The sequence below is a fragment of the Petaurus breviceps genome, unplaced genomic scaffold, assembly GCF_028583685.1.
Source record: "Petaurus breviceps papuanus isolate PSGF00001 unplaced genomic scaffold, PetGlider_PUasm1.0 90925, whole genome shotgun sequence".
Lineage (NCBI taxonomy): Eukaryota > Metazoa > Chordata > Mammalia > Diprotodontia > Petauridae > Petaurus > Petaurus breviceps.
Window position 1 is genome coordinate 406,089 of NW_027187380.1, and position 17,544 is coordinate 423,632.

Below are 17,544 nucleotides of genomic sequence, written 5' to 3' on the forward strand. Positions count from 1 at the left end.
AGAGGGGAGTGGTCTTGGCATGGGGATTCTGACAATCCTTTGGGGGCTTATGAACCCCAGGTTAAGAGCTCCTAGTTCAAAGGCTTTTCCAAGCATCTTTCTGTAGCTTGTTAACGCTGAGAATAATGACATGTAGTTGTTCATTAAGTTCTTTTTTTTTAAAATAACTCATGTTTACTTGAATAAATATTTGTTGACTTAAAGGAATCTGGGGCCAGGTAAGAGAATCATTGTAAGAGAATCAGTAGGGGTTCAGTATGAGGAGCTTTGGGATTAAGGTCATGTAGAGTATACAATCAAAGTACACCAGCTGCCATAGGCTAGATTCATTTGGAGATTTGGTTGGAGCCAGACTATGAACAGGCCAGTTAGAATACTTTTATATAGTTTGTGGAAGGTCTCCAGGTATATAAATAGGTCAATTACGAGCACACACTATTGTTACTTGAATGAGCTTGACTCATCAGTCAGGCTTTTAGGTTCTTGTTCTAGGTTTCATTTCCAGGCCAACTATCTCACACCTTGACCCTTGATTTTTGGATCAATCAGTTCTTTCTGGCTCATCCTCAGATCTAACCCTCCAGCTCTAGTCCTTCCTTGGATTCCTCCCAAACATTCCTATCATATTTTGTTCTTGTCTAGAGTGAATAGAAAGCCCAGGCTAGGTAGTGATGTTAGAGGCAGTGTGACACAGGGAAAAGAGGTGCTGGAAAGACCTGGTTTTAATTCAATCCCTGATGAAGAGGCTACCCATAAAGAGGGTTAGGGTTGCTCTGGAGACCCCAAAATACCAACATGCTGGGTCCTGCCGAATGAATTTTATTTGTCTTCTCTCAGCCAAAGAAAAGTAAATTTTATTAAAAATTCACTTGTATTGGACACAGAGTAAGTCTATGCCAGCTCATTCTATGGTGCTCTCCCACCACATGGAGGGAAGATGGGATCTTATATACAGAAACTTGTGGGAGGAATCTAGGGGTAGTCTAGAGGAGGAGTTTGGGGAGGGTCTTCAGGAGAAGTCGGATGAGGTCAATGAATGATAAAGGGTGGGAAGTTGATGGAGGATACCTGGAGCCCACAGACAATGGTGGGCTAGGTGTATCAGCAAGCACCCCAGGGTCCCCAGGGTGTCTGCCAACACAGGTTCTTAGATCTGCTTTGTTAAAGGAAAGCAACTCAAAATGGGTTAACAAGCTTACTTTAATCAGTCAAATATATATCGTTTACCTAGTTCAGGGGAAAAAGGTCAGCACCCCGAACTTCAGAGTATACAGACAGAATTTTCAAGACAGAGAAACAGATCAAGCAGACAGGCTTCCAAACTCTCCAACCATTACATCCATACCAAATCAACATCTGGGTTTTTCAAAGCTGGGGGCTCTCAACAACAGCTTCCCAGAGTCTCATCTGATCAAATCACAGAACACTTCTCAAAGTGAGCCCCAAAACAAAGCCTCAGATCAGGGTTGATATAGCCTTCTCCTGGCTCAGAGAATGTAACAACCTTTTGGACCCACTGGCCAATCAAAAAGTATCTCTTGAAAAACAAGCCTCCCACCCCAGGCCCCAGGTGCACTTTAGCCTAGGGGCAGGGAAGATCTTAAAAATTTACATTCCCATTACACTAGGCCAGTTCAAGGGTGGATTGATATTTTTTTTTTTGGCTTTTTGGAGGGCAATTGGGAGTTAAGTAACTTTTCCAAGGTCACACAGCTTAGTTTTTTTTTTGTTTGTTAAGTGTCTGAGGCTGGATCTGAACTCAAGTCCTCCTGACTCCAGGGCCAGCACTCTACTCACTGCGCCACCTAGCCGGCCCCTGGATTGATATTTTGATAGGCTCAAGGGTGGGAAGTAGATCCCACAATGTAGGGCTAGGCTAGTAACAGAGGTCTGGGCCCAGCCACAATGTAAGGCTTATGGCCTCATGCAAATGCCTCATCAAATGGGACTATTTAATCAGAGTTCAAGGGGGGTTCCCAGAGCCTGTACCTCAAAGATTCAAGGAGAGCTCAAGGGGATTCCCAGAGCCTGCACCTCATCACTGACACTAATTAATTGTGCAAGCTGGGGCAAGTAACAATCTCTCTACAACTTGGTTTCTAATCTAGTCCAGTGCAATTCAACAAACATTTATTAATAACCTCTTATGTAAAAGATACTGTACTAAACACTGGGAATACAAAAAGAAAAGAAAAAAGAAAACACAGCTCTTGACTTCAAGGAGCTTGTAGTGTACTGGGAGCATGGGGGATAGGGGAGAGATACATGTATTCAAGTGAGGAGAACACTACCAATCGGAGAAATCAGAAAAGACGCTGTCAGGAGCTGTCTTAAAAACTGAGCCTTGAAGGAATCTGTGGATTATAAGTGAGAGGTGAGAAGGAAATGCATTCTAGGCATGGGGGCAGCCCAGTTGGAAAGTATATTTAGCACTTTTTCTACATCCTTTGCCGGGCCCCTCCCCTCACTTCTACAGCTCATTTAAGGTAGGTTCCACTCAGCCACCTGGGCACCACATGTAGCCTTCACACTTTCTTCCAATGTGACCACAACTTCAAAATGATGTGGCCTTCTGGACAGAGCATCTATATCTGTGTATGTCTTTCTGACTGATAGCGTTGTACCTAGAAAACGCAAGCAAGACCCAAGTAACAATTTAGAATCGGACCCTTTATTATATGCCATGTTGGCTGATCAGGCCACATGGTGGGCTGACGAGGTACCACCCCACCGTCCCAGGTCATACAGAATCAATCTCAGGTAAAGCCTCAGCTTTTAAAGGGACGCCACTCAGCTAACAGTTAGGTATTATGTAAGCAGAAACTTGCAGAGGCCAAAAACAGTGATTGGTCATTACTCGAAATTCCCACAGGTGTAAAATCTCTCCGACCAGGAAGCCAGCCCACGTCTTCGAAGGTGGGCTGACCCGGGAAAGGCGGACATCTGTTGGGGGAGGGTCGAACTGACCTGGCAGTCTGCTCACTTCCCTGAGGGAGAGCTGGGGTGGAGGATGGGAAAACCAGGCACAATAATAGTGTGAACAGAACTTATAAATGTTGCTACCCATCTCTTCCAGGTGGCTTCCAACCTGCTGCTTGTCAAGATATATCAGTGGATTGTTATTTGTCCATACTTGGAATTTAGTCCTATACTTAATAATCTTAGGATTTCTCAATGATCACCCATTTCAGGGCCAAGAAATCAAATTTGTGTACTAAGTCTCACTGTCATAATTCTTTTGCTAGGAAAAGCAACACATTCAAGGTGACCATCATTATCTTAGAACAGAATTCATGCCAAGCTTTGCATTCATGCATTGGTCTGTAACACAAAGGGCTTGCCTGAATCTGCAGAGACCAATTAAGGTGGATGATGAGGAAGTTGACTGCACCTTTAAGCACTTGTTTGCATTTTCTATCCCAACAGTCTCCAAATAGCTTCAAAGGGTTTAGGTCAAGCTGACCTTTCTTGTCTTTCTGCTACTTGTTTTATTCCATAAATTAAAAATTAAATAAATTTTAAAATATATATATATATATATATACACATATTACATATTAATACTAATACTGTACTCCACCATTTAGGCTCAAGCCTGCTAGACTTAGCTTTAATTAATTTATTGTTGATCTATATACAAGCCATTTCTTGTTTGGAGAAAGAGATGTCCAAACCAGTACAATCCTCCATGCCATCCAATACGACTCTGCCCCAAGAAGATTTCAGGAAAAGATCCCGATATGTAAATGTAGTTCTGGGTAAATATCTGAGAAATGGAGCAACGAGGTCACTATTTCATACTTGTTACTCTATTCCTCCTGAAGAATCAATAATCTATACCTGAGAATCTAAATTTAATAGGAGGTAGTGAGAGTTGTTTAGTTGTTTCTGCTGTGTCTGACTCTTTGCGATCCTATTTGGGGTTTTCTTGTCAAAGACACTGGAGTGGTTTGCCATTTCCTTCTCCAGCTTATTTTGCAGAGGAGGAAACTGAGGCAAACAGCTTTAAGTGATTTGTCCAGGGTCAAACAGCTGAGGCCAGATTTGAATGCAGGAAGGATGGCACTCTATCCCCAGCACCACCAACCTGTCCTGTGGGAAAAGTGCTTTTGACTGAATGAAAAAAAGCACTTCCCATAGAGTAAGCCTTCCCTTAATCCATTCAGGAGATAGAGAGATTTTCCTTTAATCTATTCACCTAATAAAAGGCCTTTTTTCTTTCTTTTTTTTTTTTTTTTGTCTCAATCTATTAACCACCTTTTCTTGGGGCTTTCCTCAGGAGTCTGTAAAGGACTTTAGAGAAGAATATTATTTTTTAATATTTTTAGTTTTAATATAAATTAAGATTTAAATATGCTAAGGACACTAGTCCTTCATTGTTAAAGTTTCTTTGGATTTATCCATCTGAGAAGCACACCTAATTTCTCTGGAACAATGCTTACTTTTTGCACTTGGAACTGGGAACTGACACACCCACCAGATCACCTTTGATGTTAATCTGGTGAAAGAGGCCAGGAGCCTACTTCTAGGAGAGTAATGATGATGGGTAATGGAAATCCCTTGGAGAGACTTTGGAACATGCATAGACATTCTGTAACTGGTTCTTGTCTGCTAAGCATTGGGTTAGGACAAACCTTTTTGATTGACTGCATAGCTGAGACAGTTGATCCTTTCAAAAGGCACTAATCAACTGCAGCTGTCCACTCCTAGTAGATTGTTGTCTTCACTGATAGCATCCTATAGTGACAATGCTGAAAGGTGAGGCCTTGGCCCTCTCTCTAAGGGCAACATGCAGTCCCACAAGTATGGGTCTCTATTTTTTGCCATCATCTATTTTTTCTTTTTCGGTGAAGGAGATCTATCTGGAGGCTCTGCCCTTGTGAGTTTTTAAAGGTTAGGAGAGGGATCCTCAGGGAGATTGGGAACCTGGAATTATAGAAATTAAATCCATATGGGGTTTTGCAGCCAACCCAGCATTTGTGTCCCAAAGAATGAAAAGTGAAGTTCTAGCTCAGATGAGACAAGGACTCATAAGGCAATATATTTGTTGTTGTTTGTCATTCATTCTCAAAGAGGACCTAGATTTCCAGGAGGTGATGCTATGACATGCAAGTGAATTGGATTTAAGTGAGGGAGGGCTTGCAAAGTCAGCCTCACTTTCTCCTCCAGAGCTAATGAGGTAAAGGCTCTGGGAATGCCCTTGAGCTCTCACTGAATCTTCCCAGGAGGCATTTGCCTGAGGCCATAAGCCTTTCATTATAGCTTGACAAAAATCTGTTACTAGCCTAGCCCTCCATTATGTCATCTCCAAGAAGCCTCCAGCTACCACCCTTAATCTTTCATTACCAGAGTATGACCTGATTTGACTCCTCCTTGAAGAGGGTCATCATAAAATGATGAAGGGTTAGGGGTGCTCAAGACCCCAAAATACCAACATGCTGGGTCCTGCTGAATAAATTCAACTCAAGTCTTCCCTCAGCCAAAGAAATGCTAAGTTTACTAAAAGCTCACCATATTGGGTAGACTCAAGGAGCCTCAGTATATGTAAGGCTTGTATTGGACACAGAGCTAGTCTGTGCTAGAAAATTCGATGGTGCTCTCACACCACATGGAGGCAAGATGGGATCTTATATACAGAAAAGTTGTAGGAGGAATCTAGGGGTGGTCTAGGGGAGAAGTTTGGGGAGGGTCTTCAGGAGGAGTCAAAAGAGGTCAGACTTCAGTAAATGAGTGAAGTTGCTGGGGGCTACCTGGAGAGACAGACAATGGTGGGCTAGGCCAATTCAAGGGTGTAACAGTTGATTTGTATATAGATATTTTGATAGGTTCAAGGGTGGGAAGTAGATGGACAATGGAGGGCTAGGCTAGTAAGAGTAAGAGATTTGGGCCTAGCTATAATGAAAGGCTTATGGCCTCAGGCAAATACTTCATCAAATGGGAAGATTCAATCAGAGTTCAAGGGGGTTCCCAGAGCCTATACCTCATCACTCCTGAAGATCCCCCCCCCCCCAGCTCCTCCTCTAGATCACCCCTAGATTCCTCCCACAACCTTTCTCTATATAAGATGCATCTTGCCTCCATGAAGGAGCCGGAGAATTATCTAGCACAGACTCACTCTGTGTCACATGCTTCTAGCCTGCTTGTCCAATGCAAGCCTTACATATACCAAAGCTCCTTAAGAGTCTACCCATCATGGTGAATCTTTAATAAAATTTGCTTTTCTTTGGCTGAGAGAAGGCTTGAGTTGAATTCATTTGGCAGGACCTGGTGTGTTGGTATTCTGGGGTCTCAAGCACCCCTAAACCTTAAACCTCAACATTTTATGGTGACCTCAACAAAGCCATCTGGGTTCAGGGGTGAGATATAGAGATGACTGGAGATGGCCCTGGATGCAGTGGGAGCCATAAGGCAAGGACACTAACTAGGTGGGACTGACGCTATGTAGAAACTATATTCAATGGGACAGCCAGGTGGTGAAGTAGATAGAGCACTGATCCTGGAGTCAGGAGGACCTGAGTTCAAATCCAGCTTCAGACACTGACTAGTTGTGTGACCTGGGCAAGTCACTTAACCTCAACTGCCTCCCCCCTCCAAAAATAAAAGTTAACTAGACTTAAAACAAACAAAATCCCAGCATCCACCAGCAAATGATTATTTCCCCATGATCCCACTGATGTTTTGTACCATCTTAGTAATAAAGATCCTTTTCTAAAAGTCTTGCTGCCTAAAACCGATTCCCAACTGATAATCTTGGGGAAAGGGGAAGCACATCACTGGGGGCTTAAACCAATGCTATTATAGGATCATCCCTGACCCCTCAGGGCTACCCTTTGAACCCTGAGGGGAAGCTATAGCTAGCCTAGTTCCAGGAACACAATTCTTCCACCACAGTTGGAACTGAGATGAGGATTCCCAGAAGTTTATATTGGGCTACAAAAAGAAGAAGTATGGAGTTGGGGAAAGGGAAGTGGTAGAAAGCCACAAGGAGTTACAGAAGGGAAAGCTCTGAGAAGCCAGGGAAGTTGAGAGAGCAGAAGTACCAGGGAGAGGCAACTTCCACAAAGGGGTCAGACCTCTGGGAGGCACAAGATGTTGTCAGGACAGAAGCTGTGCTGCTGACACTTCTTCTCCCCTACTGCTCCCCACAAACTATAAACCCAGGGGTCTCAATTCAGTTTCTCCTTCCCTGCCTTGAGTTTCTTGGCAACTTGAAGGCTGGAGAAGAGCGATAGCTCTAACACTGGGGTGATATGTTGGAAGCTCTGTTTCCAGCTAGGTGCTTAGGGCTAACAGGAAGACAAAGATAATTTACATATCCTTTGATATTACTTCCCAGAACTGAGAAAGTGTTTTAATACCTGGAAGTCAAGTCAATAAGCATTTATTAAGTACTTACTATGTACCAACCACACAAAGAAAGGCAAAAACCAGTCTCTGTTTTCAAGGAGCTCACAGTCTAAGCAAGGAGACACCATGCTAAAACTATGTACTGAAAGTCCTAAAATAAATCAAAGCCATGAATTGAGGAATAAAGTGTCTTTAATTGAGATAATAAGGCAGCAAACCTGCCACCTTGGGAGATATCTAGTGGATTTCCCAAACAGAGATCCATGAAGAAGTTTTTATAGTTTTAGGAGAAGGGGAGGAGACAGTACGAGGTAGGAAAGCCTGGTGGAGACCCCAGTGACTCTTGGCAGTCTGGGCAAGGAAAACTACTTCATTCTGGCTATTTTGCCCTCCTTCATGCCATAAATTCCAATGGAAAGGGACAAGGACATCAAAGGCCTAAATCCAACAAGATCTCAGGATGAGGGTGGGGAGTCCCAGCGGGGAGCCTAAGGTATGGTTCAGTTCAATTTAATCAAGAATAAATATCTTAAGAGTAGGAATTCAAGGACATTATTGAAATTCTGACATCACAAGGATCATTTAAGGGAGTGGCAAGTAATATTACATTTGGTAATATAATAAGGACATTGTCCTTATATTAGCAATTATGTTAACAATTTTATCAGTATAAACAAGCTATATACAGGATAAATGGGAGACTCAACAGAGAGAAGATCTGGAAAGGCTTCCTGCAGAAGGTAGGATTTTCTTCTTTTTTTTTCTTTTTGGAGGGGGGAAGGCAGGCCAATGGGGGTTAAGTGACTTGCCCAAGGTCACATGGCTAGTAAGTGTTAAGTGTCTTAGGCTGGATTTGAACTCAGGTCCTCCTGACTCCAGGGTCAAGTGCTCTATTCACTGTGCCACCTAGCTGTCCCAGAAGGTAGGATTTTAGTTGGGACTTGAAGGAAGCCAGGGAGATGGGGAGGAAGAGCATGTGTTGTGCCTGGTTTTCCCCATTCCCCCCTACCTCAAGGAAGTGAGCAGACTGCCAGGTCAGCTCTGCCCTCCCCCACTGGGTCTCTGCCCTTTCCCAGTCAGCTCACCTACATAGAGGTGAGCCGGCTTCTGTGTCAGGCTAGGGAGTTTCAAGGTGTGTACTGACCAATCACCGCTAACATAATACCTGGCTGTTGGCCCATGGGCCCCCTTTATGAACTGAGGTTTTACCCCAGATCGGGGCTGTTGCTGTTGCTGCTCACATTCTATTGCTGTACCTGGAACATGGGGTGGTGCCAGCTCAGCCCGCCTTGTGGCCTGATCAGTCAACATGGCGTTTTAGTAAAATTATTACTTGGGTCTTGCTCTCGTTAATCAAGGATGGGGATAAGAAACAGCAAGGGGGCCAGTATCACTAGATCACAGTTCATTGAAAAGAGATGTAAAAAGGAAAATCCATCTGGGTAATGGGTCAGTAGTAGGTTGAGGGCCACCATCTCCTAAAAAAAGAAAGACCTCTTGTACAATCCTCCTGAGAAATGGAACCAGTCTGGTATGGTCTACATGCTACATGTGCATTATACCTTGAATTATGACACTCTCTAGCAGCTCCTATCAACACAGAAACTGAGACCTTTCTCTTCCTGCTGGATATTAGTGAAGATCTTCTTTTTTTCTGCATCATGAAACCGAAACTGGCTACCCAATACTTGAAGACATTAAAATATTATAGTCACAGAGCATTGTATTTCAGTGTACAAACCACATCATAAGCTGGTCCCGTGAGGTTCTTTAACAATCCCCCACGTTTCTCTACCTCAGTCTTGTACACTCCCTATATGACATCTATATATACTTTTATATTTCCAGGAAAGATTAAAAAGATTTCTCATTTGATGGATGGGCTTTCTCCCCAGGAAAAGGTTGTAGTTTTCATTACTGAGTTCTCTATATTAGGGCAGAGAGAATCTACTACGATGCAAATGTTTCATTTAGTATCATGATGGAACCTAAATTAAGAGGGCTGGCCTGAGTTAGGCTCAGATCAAAACAAGCCCTATGCACATGGAAGAATGGAGTATTTTGATTAGCATCTATAGTTGTTCCTTGATTTTCACATTTCCTTCTCTTTCAGGCTGAATAATCTGTGAGGTAACTAGCTACTTTGGTGGAATTGGCTAAATAAATTCTGAACAATCCTTTCAACAGAGAATGTAGATAGTTCAAAGCAACAGCATTTACATAAATGGCATAGTAAGAAATATAACATCTCCCTTATACACTCGGGGTGCATTCTCCCATAAAATACACCCAGTATTAACTGGTAGAGGGGACACAGAGGACACAAAAACAAATCCTAAGTAAAGAGGCACCTACATAAGGAGCCAGAGTGATTGGGTAGAGAAGCAATTCACACCCCCACCTTCATGCTGCTTCCCATATACTTTGGTCAGGACAGTCTCTGCTAGTCACAGTTGGGCTGTACACCCCTTGATGCTGATTGATGCTGCTTTGCTGAAACACGTGGCTGGGGAACTGCTACACTATTTTAATCAGTTCTTTTAGAAAGAACTGACACCCTTACAATAGCACCAACAAAAGCCTCCCCCATTTTGCTCAGCCCCAGGTGCAAAGTTGTTTAGAACAATGAGCAAGGCCATTCCAGCAAATTATTGACCTCAGGCTTAGTCTTTTTTCCCACACACCCCTTCCTGGTAAAGGGCTGGGTGAACTCATCCTGACTAACCAACATACTTGCATCTCTGAAGCCTAGACTATAAACCAAGCATGGTCATTTTTCCCATAACCCCAAAATATTTCTCTTGACAGAAGGGACAATTTCAGAGAAACCTGGGAAGACTCGTGTTCCTCCAAACCCTCCAAAAGATTCTCAAACCTCCATTTAAAGAGGGAGATCAGCTCAGAGCTTCACATTTCTCACCTGGCTGTACAACTTTGGAACATGTCTGACCTTTTCACCATGCCCCTGGGGGAAGGGAAGGAAAAAAATTTACATTTTAAAAAGAATAGCAAGTTGTGCATAGTAGATTTACAGTTGAATGTACAATCATCTTTTTCATTGTACTATGTTATGGAAATGCTTGTTTTATTCTATAAATTAAAAATAAAATTAATTTAAAAAAATAAAGGATGAATCCCACCAGATAGAGAAGTGGGGGGAAAAAAGGTGGACTTATGCGAAATACATACTAGCAACTGACTAGACTAAGAAAGATCTCTGGCAAAAGTTGGTGCTTTCAAGGAAGCCAGAGATTCTAACAGTCAAAGGGGAGAGAGGGACTGAAAATTTGAAGGTAGGCAATGGAAGCAGGATACGAGAGTTGCTGAGAAACAATAATGTAGGTAAGACTGAACATTGCACAGAAAGGCGTGATATCGAAGGAGACTAGAAAGATTGGAAGGGGCTGGGTGATGAAGAGTTGCTTTTTTGTTTTTGCAGGGGGGAAGACAGGGCAATTGGAGTTAAGTGACTTGCCCAAGGTCATATGGCTATCAAGTGTCTGAGGCCGAATTTGAACTCAGGTCTTCCTGATTCCAAGGCCAGTACTATTCACTGTTCCACCTAGCCGCCCCTGAAGAATTTTAAATGAGTTTATTTTTGATACTAAAGGTAATAAGAAGCTACTAAAGTTTACTGAGTATGGGTATGACCTAGTCAGACCTATACTTTAGGAAAATCATTTGATGCAGATTGGAGGGGGGAGACAGTCAGGAAGATCAAAGTGTAGTCTTTGTTGTTGAAAAGTGGTTGAAGAAATGATGGGACCTTGGCTTAGTGTTGGCTGGATGTGGAAGCAGAGAGAAGAGGCTCTTTATGAGAAATGTGGAGGTAGATTTGGCAACTAGTTGGCTACATAGGGTAGATAAAGGTGAGTAATTAAAAATGACACTAAGGTTTTGAACCCTGGATGCCTGTAAGAGGATTGTGGTGCCCTCACTAGTAATAAAGAAGTTAGGAAGAGTTCAATGAGAGGAAAAATAATGAGTAATGTTTTGGACATGTTGAATTTCAGGTACTTAACAGGCCAATTGTGAGGAGAGACTGCAGCTCAGGAAACATTGGAGCTGGATATAAAGATTTCAGAACCACAAGCACAGAGATGACTGAACCCATGGAAATTGATGAGATCACCAAGTAAGTGAAATAATGCATTATTTATTATATTTATTATTTATATTTATGATTATATGTGAAATGTTTTGTAAACCTTGTAAACCTTGCATCTCTGAAGGGCTGTTGCCGGCTGCTACTGCTATTGCTGTACCTGAGACATGGGTTGTGCCTGCTCAGCCCACCATGTGGCCTGATCAGCCAACATGGCCTTTTAATAAAGGGTCCATTCTAAAATTATTACTTGGGTCTTGCTCACATGAATCAATTTACAGTATAGCAATTTCTCCAATGACCCCAAAATATTTCCACCTAGTTTTTACTTCTGAATTTCTCTTGACAGAAGGGACAATTTCAGAGAGACCTGGGAAGATTTGTGTTCTTTCAAACCCTCCAAAAGACTCTCAAAACTCCATTTTAAGAGGGAGATCAGCTCAGAGCTTCACATTTCTCACCTGGCTGTACAACTTTGGAACATGTGTGACCTTTTCACCATGCCCCTGGGGTCCTTCCTCCAGTTGCAGTTTTTGTGTTTTCTTTTGTCCCTTTGTGTGCTTTCGTTCTCCCTTTATGTTGTAAGATCCTGAAGGGGGGTAGAAATTGTCTTTTTTTTTAATGTATTTGTATCAGTGTTTAGCACTATGCCTGGGACACAGTAGGTGCTTAATGTCTATTTATTTGTTTATTGACTATTGTATGATCTGCTGCAGAGCAAGTAAGTAGAACCTGGAGAATAATTTACACAAAAACATTATAAAGAAAAATGGTGATGGGAAGGGCTATGCCCCACTAGTTTAGGGGCTGTTAATTCCTTTATCCAACACTCTCCTACCCCCTCCCCTTCCCTCCCCCAATAAAGAGCTCTCCACAGTGGTCAGGTGATGTTTGGAAGTGTTCTTAACGTAAGAAGATTCAGTGCCAGAGTTCCTTTGCCCTTTATTTGGGGCTAGGAAAGCCCAGACAGGCTGAAGACATAGCTCCCCCTCTCCTCCTTTTCTCTTCCGCTACAGTCCGCTCTGGCCTAGTCCAGACCCACTGATCTTGTGGCCAAAAACCAGGTCCGGCTTCCTGCTGAGGGTGACTCATGGACTGCCTGGATGGGAGTACAGCATTCCCCACCTCTCGGAAAGAGGCCTCCTCAGTCTGGCAAGGAAGCAAGAGCTGAGGGGCTAAGGGGGCAGCGCTACAGAGGGGGCCTGGGCTCCAGCTGGAACCAGATGGCTTAGCTCCTCCTCCTCAGGCAGCCTCTCCTAGGCCTCTTCCCCCCTTCCACCCACAAGCATTAATTCTCCTCTTGGAACCGACCCTCGGGGTGGTAGGGAGGATACCGGGAAAGGAGATAGATTCTTTTTGCAGCTGCTGATAAACTGCCTGGGGTTTCTTCCACCCTACCCTGCCTCCCGTCCCCTCCCAGCTCCGCCCCCTCCTTCCTCCAGTCCTCTGGGACCCTCGTCTCCGCCCCAGCCATCCAGGAGCCCTCCCTGTTCCCAGAAGGGCACAAACACTGCACTTGTCCCAAGAGGGGACTTAGCTGTCCTGAGGGCCGTAGAGTGGAAGGCTCTGGGGCTCTTGGAGGCTTGACGGGGAGGGGTGGGAAGATAAGTCCAGCGTTTCCTCCCTGCGGTAGGTCGGTCCTCCTCCTGTGGGGAATGCTTGCTAGGGAAGGGGCAGGGGCAGGGCCCCGGTGCGGGCGTTCCCAGCTTGGCGCTCAGCTCCCTCCCTCCTTAAGCGGGGATGCCCGGCAGCCACCCCACCTTCCCACCCTCCCCCCATCCTTGACCGCAGGGCTGGGCCTGCCCGCTGGCTGGCAGCGCCACCCCCAGGCAAACTCCAGCGAGGCTTGCCTTGGGCTCCATTCATCTCAACCTTTCCACACGCGGGAGTAACCTTTCCAGTAACTGGGAGCGAGGAGCCCCAAACGAGTTCCCGACAGCTCCGCTGCAGCGTCTGCTCTGCAGCTGGCCCTGCTGCTGTTTTTAATAATAGCAAATCAATGGGCGTTGAGAGCCGGGCCAAAGCCAGCTCCCCGCCCGCCGCGCTGCACCGCTGCCCACCCTTTCATTGTTTTCCCTAATGTTTTCGGGTCGGTTTTAATGGAAGGGGAAGGGCAGGAGGCTGCCGGCCCTGGGACCCTGGCCCCCATCACCCACCCCAAATGCTTGTCTCCGAGGCATTCCCATCCAGCTGCTGGGGGAGGAAAGCCTGCTGCTAGTACCTGGATACAAAAGCACACTTACCCTATGTCCTCCCCCAGTACAGTCTCCTCTTCTGGCCATGTACCCCGGGTATTGAGACGCCTTAGCTCTGACCTGGACCCTGCACCCCGACCTCTTTCCTGAGGCATATGGGACTGGTTTCTTAGCAATTAAAGCTGTCTGCTTATTGAACTTACTGAACTGAGACAAAGCACAGGGCATTGGGTGCCTACTGGTGCGTTAGACAGAAGAGTGAGTCAATAAACCTACTATGTGTCAGACTGTGCTATGCGCTGGAAAAAGGGGACCCTATGGGGAAAGAAGAGGTAGTGAAGAATTCCTTGATCAATTTGGTTACTGAACTTCTCGAAGGATGGAATAAATGCCAAGTGCCCGGCACTTATCACCCCCATCTCTAGGCCGCATAGCAGAGGTGAGAAACGTCTTCCCTAGGCAGAGCCTAATAAGGGTTACTGGAGCACCTGGTTCAGGAGCCTACTCCCCAGGTCTCCCAAGTATATCCCCACCTCTCCAAGAAGCCTGTAAGAAAGTGGGTGGGACAGGAGTGTACCTCCCCCACCCCAGTGGGGGTGGGGGCAGGATTGGGAAGGGATTTCCTAGGGGTGGCCTCGACCTGCCCCCTGGGTAGTCAGTGACTCAGGCCTCAACCAGTCACCCCACTTAGGGCCCCAACTGTCCCACCTCCTGGGTTTGGTTTGTTTAAGAACAAATTAGTCACGGAACCAAGCTGCCTTCCCAAAAATAAAATAAAATGAGATTCCTGGGGAAAGGGAGAAAATCCAAGGCAAGAGGCTGAGTCAACATGTTACCCTCTGGGCACCATTTTCCAAAAGCTCTCCTCCTCCTTCCCTCCCCCCCTCTCAGCCCTTCCTTCTTCCACTATTATCCTCATTCCCCCTTTCTAGCTCCAGCTCATTCTTCTTCTCTTCCCTTCTGCTTTCCCTCTTTGCTTTCTTTTCCCTTTCCGTCTATATTTCCCCTATCTTCTACTTCCCTCCATTGCCTTCTTTCTCTCCCTTACTCCTTAGATACCCTTCATCTTTTCTGTCTCTCATCATTCATTATTCACTAACTCATTCACTCATTTGTTGACTCATTCATTCACTTTTCCTTCCTTCATTCTGATGTAACACCCTTTGCCGAGGCTGACAAAAACCCGGTGGTTTCTGGAAAGGGTGTTTACTCGAGTATGTATTACACATTTACTAGATGAGCATATTGCTGCAGCCTGGTGTGAATTCTAGAGCATTGGGCTTGGAATCAGTAAGATATCGGTTCAAATATTACCTCTTAACACTATGTGACCCTAGGTAAGCCATTTAATCTCTATATGCTTCCAGTAACTTCCTAAAACTTATCTATAGCTATGATCTGACTTGGTGGAGGGACTTCCCAATTGGGAATTCCCAAGATGACAAAATCTTAGATCTTTGGAGGAGTCATATACTATATAGTCAGCACAATGCTAGGCACTATGGGAAATATAGAAATATCATATGACCCTGCCTTCCAAAAGGTTTCCTACAGGAAGAGACAAATACAAACTTGGTCTAACACTCAAGGCTATGCATTCTTGACTCCAAACATGGCCTTCCAACCATTTCCACCTTCCTGTCTTTGTATATGCTTTCCATTGTGACTGAAATGGTCTCTTCCCCACATTTCTGCCTGTGAAAATCCTGCCTTTCCTTCAAAGTCCAGCATAGAGGGCATGTCTTCCATGAATCCTTTTCCCAATTACTCAGCTCTCCTCTGGAATCTCTCCTACCATAATGTTATGTTTGGTACAGTGAATGGAGTGCTGGAAGACCCAAGTATAAATGCTACCTCAGACACTAGCCATTTGTTCCATGGGCTTAACCTTTGTAACTGCTGTCTACCTCAGTTTCCTAATTTGTAAAACAAGAGTAATAATAACATCTACCTCCTGGGTTTGTTGTGAGCATAAAATGAAATAGTATTTGCAAAGTACTTTGCAAATATTACAGGACTAGACAAATGCTAGTCATTATTTTTTAACATGTTTTTTGTTGTTTAGTCATTTTTTAGTCATGTCCTACTTTTAGTGACCCCTTTTAAAGGTTTTCTTGACTGGAGTGGTTTGCCATTTAACAGATTATAACATATATTTATTTGTATTCTTTCTTCTACTAAATTAAAATTCCTTGAGATCAGGGACTATGTTTTTCCTCTGTTTCTCCAGCATTATTAGGAGCTTAATACATGGTTATCACATCAGATACAAACAAGAGCATTCATTCTTTCAACCAACCAACTTTTATCCAGCATCTGTTATGTGTAATAAATACATTGTGCTAGGCACTGGAGGAGAAAGACCAAAGATAAGTAAGACCCTTAGTCCTGGAGGAGCTCACAATCTGAGTGGAGAAATTGTGCACGAAGATATATAGATAGAGATATAGATATGTATGTATGTATGTATACTAATTGTAATAGGCTGTCTACAAGAGGAGCAAAAAGGGCTATGTAATCAAATGAAAGAGCCCACTGGGGAGATGTTCTAAAAACAAATACAAAAGGAGCATCAGTGTTCCTTGACCCCTTCTCTCCTTCCCTAGCCCTCTTTCTTCCTCCCCATCCTCTCTCCTCTAATTCAGAATACTTCTCTCCCTTTTCTTTCTGTCTCCTTTCCCCCCTTCCCACCTGTAATGGTAATAGTAATTTGAAGATCTTCCCTGCCCCTAATAGGCCAAATGTAATCACATGGAGCCTATGGTGGGAGGAACTTGCTGAAGGGTGGAGCAGAGCCCATTGGAAGCTGGGAGTCAGAGCAGTTAGAGCTGGAGGGAGGAGAGTCTGCACCCAAGGAGATAGTTAAGCTTATGAGTCTTTGTTTGCACCCTGCTGTGAGTCCTAGGCTTGTGAGTGTTTGCTGGTAGGAAGGCTAAAGAATGGTGTGGCTCCCTGTTGTGTTATGGTGTATTAACTTCTAATAATGGTGTATAATTATTATTATGATGGATTTGACTTTTTGGTATTGGGATTTGGTTTTCTGGTGTCTGAATAAATGTCTTCTATATGAAGAGTTTGTTATATTTTGTGATTGAGAACTATGCTGGCATATTCGTAGTTGCTGTCAGTGCTGTGAATATTGCATTGGCACTATACCACCATCTAATCCCTATGAGGGTAAGGGTGGGAAGGCATTTGTCGAGCTTGTTCTTCCTGGAATATATGGTGCTGGATAGTTCTATCACTAGCAGGAAGTGGTTAGAGATTTGCCCCAGAACATCAATGTATAATAGCTCCAGAGGGCAAGTTGAGTCCCCAGAATACAGCTGCTTATTCTACCTTATAGAGAATTGTGAAGGAAGTAGGATTGTTTTTTTCAACACTATAGCTTACATACCCCCTCCAGTGTGAGTCCTCAGTTGATTATCAGTTGATGGTCAACTAGTCAGCTAAGCTTAATTAGTTTTTTTTTAAAGATGTATATTTACTATGGTGATACAGTGGGTACAGCTGGTATAAAAAGTACCTTGAAAAGTCCATGACACTCTCCCACCACTGTATGTATAGTCCAGGGGGAAAGGTGGGCTCAAGCTTAGAGCACATGGGCAAACTCATAGTTCTGGAAAGTGTCATTGCTGGAGGGCTTGAAATGTGGCACTTAGGGATGATGCAGTGTGTCTGTGTAATGGGAATGCAAATTTGGAAGATCTTCCCTGCCCCTAGGCTAAAGTGCACCTGAAGCCTGGGGTGGGAGGCTTGTTTTTCAGTAGATACTTTTTGATTGGCCAGTGGGTCCAAAAGGTTGTTACATTCTCTGAGCCGGGAGAAGGCTATATAAGCCCTGATGTGAGGCTTTGTTTTGGGGGCTCACTTTGAGAAGTGTTCTGTGATTTGAAC

The 17,544-nt window shown here is 44.1% G+C and overlaps 1 long non-coding RNA gene across 1 annotated transcript in view; it reads left to right on the forward strand.

Annotated features, from left to right (window-relative positions):
* LOC138152354 (uncharacterized) overlaps positions 1 to 17,544 on the forward strand; it is a 62,990-nt gene that overhangs the window by 11,962 nt on the left and 33,484 nt on the right. Inside the window, exons 2-3 of the long non-coding RNA XR_011166080.1 lie at positions 11,361 to 11,482; positions 11,802 to 13,081. This is a non-coding gene — a long non-coding RNA (uncharacterized lncRNA). The remainder of the gene's footprint in view (positions 1 to 11,360; positions 11,483 to 11,801; positions 13,082 to 17,544) is intronic.